The sequence below is a fragment of the Hydra viridissima genome, unplaced genomic scaffold (assembly GCF_058129835.1).
Source record: "Hydra viridissima isolate aposymbiotic clone 2 unplaced genomic scaffold, HvirCarnegie_v1 scaffold_16, whole genome shotgun sequence".
NCBI classification, from domain to species: domain Eukaryota; kingdom Metazoa; phylum Cnidaria; class Hydrozoa; order Anthoathecata; family Hydridae; genus Hydra; species Hydra viridissima.
The window spans coordinates 8,071,496-8,074,563 of record NW_028324315.1 but is presented as its reverse complement, the minus strand read 5'-3'; the positions used below and the strand labels follow the sequence as shown (position 1 = coordinate 8,074,563).

General features: G+C 29.2%; 1 pseudogene; it reads right to left on the bottom strand.

Annotated features, from left to right (window-relative positions):
* Positions 1-969: 969 nt before the first annotated feature.
* Positions 970-2,395, bottom strand: LOC149877900 (uncharacterized; annotated as a pseudogene).
* Between the last annotated feature and the right edge of the window lie 673 nt (positions 2,396-3,068).

Sequence of the window (3,068 nt, the reverse complement as noted above, 5' to 3'; positions counted from 1 at the left end):
CGAAATTATGAAAATCTATTTTTTAATTATACCATAAAACTCTCTTTTTACCAATAGCCAAATACAAATCCAATTTTTTTGTTTTACTATATCATTGAGCAAGAGTCGGTGGTTATCAAACATATTTAAATATATATATTAAACAATTTTATCTATCTTAAAAAGCATTTTGCAAAAACTGTCCCTTTCATTGAGGTTTTCCCCTACATAATGATGATGATGATGATGATGATGATGATGATGATGATGATGATGATGATGATGATGATGATGATGATGATGATGATGATGATGATGATGATGATGATGATGATGATGATGATGATGATGATGATCAGACTGATGCGTAGATTTGTTACAAATATTGATAGCTATGCTACGTTTTGGCATAGATTCGCTACTTTTAATAGATTTACTAACGTGCGTGTAATCGATTCGTAGAATAATGTTAACATGCAAATATGTTTAGAATAAATCATTTCTAAAAATAGAAACTGTGTTATATGATATACAGGTGACTCATGCTTGTAATTGTCGTTTTTCTGTTTTAGTATCCTTTGGGTACATTGTTTTATAAATTGTTTTATAAATTCTTGTTTTATAAATTCTTCGAATCAATTACACGCACGTTACATTTTGGTAAAAAAATGTTACATACGTCAGAACGCACTTTTTTTTGCCTATTGCGTATTGAGTATATTACTCATATCATACTCAATACGCAACTCAACGTACGCAATTTCTTTGAGTATAATACTCAATACGCAACTTATAGTACGCATTTTTCTTGAGTAGAATACTCAATACACAACTCATAATACGCATTTTTTTTGAGTAATTTGCTTTTTTTTTTTGAGTGTAAAATATAATTTTGTTCTAAAAGTAATATTGCTTTTTATATAATGAACAAACAAAAACACGAAATGAAAGAGAAAAAAAAAATTATATTTTTCTAAAATGTGTTTTCAATTCATAAACAAAAAAAATTAATGAAGAAAATTTTCAAACAACTGAAGAATTTTTTTCACTCAGCCATTTCATTAAGTATGGTTAAGTTACTTTTTAAAAAGGCACGATTTATTAGTGTTTCATCGGTCATGTTGCCGGCTCTTTTTCGATTAACTACACCAAATATGCTAAAAAAACGTTCAACATAAGCGGAGGATGTCGGTATATTAAAAAACATGAGACACAAATTGTAAAGATATGGCAATTCTTTTCTTTTCTCAAACCAAAATGCATCATAATGAGTTTTGTTGGTGAAATTATGGTTTCTTAAAATGTTTACAAAGTTATTCCTTTCTTTGTCAGCTTGGTGTCCGATGCTAAGTTCTTTTTTGTTGTACTCTACCTGATCCAATTCTATGCTTTGATAAAACTGATCAAAGGCTTCATCGTCAGGAACACTTTTTTGAAAGAAACTATTATTAGAACCACTTGCTGTCAAATTTTTTTTTTTCGTTTTTTTTATTAAATTCAATTGCCAAGTTTACTAATGAACTTAGTCCCAAATTGACTGTGGCTTTTGCAATCGGTCTTTGATACCATAGATAAAGTTTAGAAACATTTAAAACTGCAGCAGCTGCATAAACAGCAGAGTTAAGCTTATGCTCAAATTGTTTTTTTACATTAGTTATCAGCAATTCGCAAAATTTTTTCTTTTCATCATCTTTTTTAGCCATTTCCTCATATTGCATGATTAATAAATGTAAACTTGGTACCAAGCCACCAATATGTACGCGACTTCTTTGATTCAAAAGCGTAAATCTATATGCTGGGAGCATCAATAATAAATAGAATTCAATCTCTGCTTGAGTAACTGGACATATAATAGTTTCAAAACAATGTTTTTTATATGCTTTGTAAAAACAAATCAACATTAAAAAACTTGATGACCAACGAGTTAAATTTTCGTTTCTTAATCTTTTTTTTTTTTTTTGTTGAAAGATTCGGGCTATTTGAATTGTCTGATGAGTTTTTTTAGCAAATGAACAAAGCAATGACAAAATAGTTTTCAATCGTTTGCATGACCTCACAGTATTACGTATTGAAATATTGAATTTGTGGTTTGTGCATGCAAAACGAGGTATTTTTCTGCTGCCGAAAACTCTAATTGATCTACTATAATATGATCCCCAAATTTATAATTATCAGCATCATCAATTCCAGTAGCATCAATCTCAGCATCAATCTCATTAGATAGTTTGCTGAATTTAATATCATTTTGGATTGGATTTATTTCTTCAGTAAGCAATTCGTTAATTTCAGGTTCAATTTTGTTTTCAGGTGAATCTTTTAGTTCCTGATCATTCTAATCTCTGTCGTCATTCTCAAACAATTCTTCCCAAAAGTCTTCTTCAATCCAATTGCCGTTTTCCAATTCTTAGTTGAGCATTTGTGGAAAAGCTCTAAGAAAAGCCTTACCACCATCACTCACATAATCGTCAACTTTAGATTTATCGAAATCATATTGATTTAATATTTCTTCTAAAACCAATATAATATTTTCAGCATTATGTGGGCCACTCATTCGTTGAAGACCAAGAACTATTAGCTTTTTACTGAAATCAGCAAAGGTAACCTGGCAACATAAGGCAAAAAAATCAGCCAGCTGGCGGCTTTCCCAGATATCACCTATTAATGTAATAGTTTTGGCTTTTCTAAGGCAGTTAGTGATGGTTGTACGATGGTTGACTATTTTCAATCGACAATACGGCTAAGGCACGATTACTTCTGTCAGAATTTATTTGTTTATTTACAGACTGATTTTCTTTATCTTCTTTATTTATACTTTTTTCTTTTTTTTTTCTCAAATTCTTAACATTAGAGTCTGAACCTAATTTTCGTTTGGCGGATCTTCCATACATGTTAAAGCAAAAAATCTAAAATAAAACTTTTGTGAAGCAAATAAGCAATATTTTAAAACTAGTTTAAATTACATTACATATATAAATTACTTTAGTTTATATAAGATTAAAGATTAAAATGATTTATTTTATTTATCTAACTTATTTACTATCGATAAAAAGATAAATACTTGCATCTTATATACATCTATAGCCTCATAA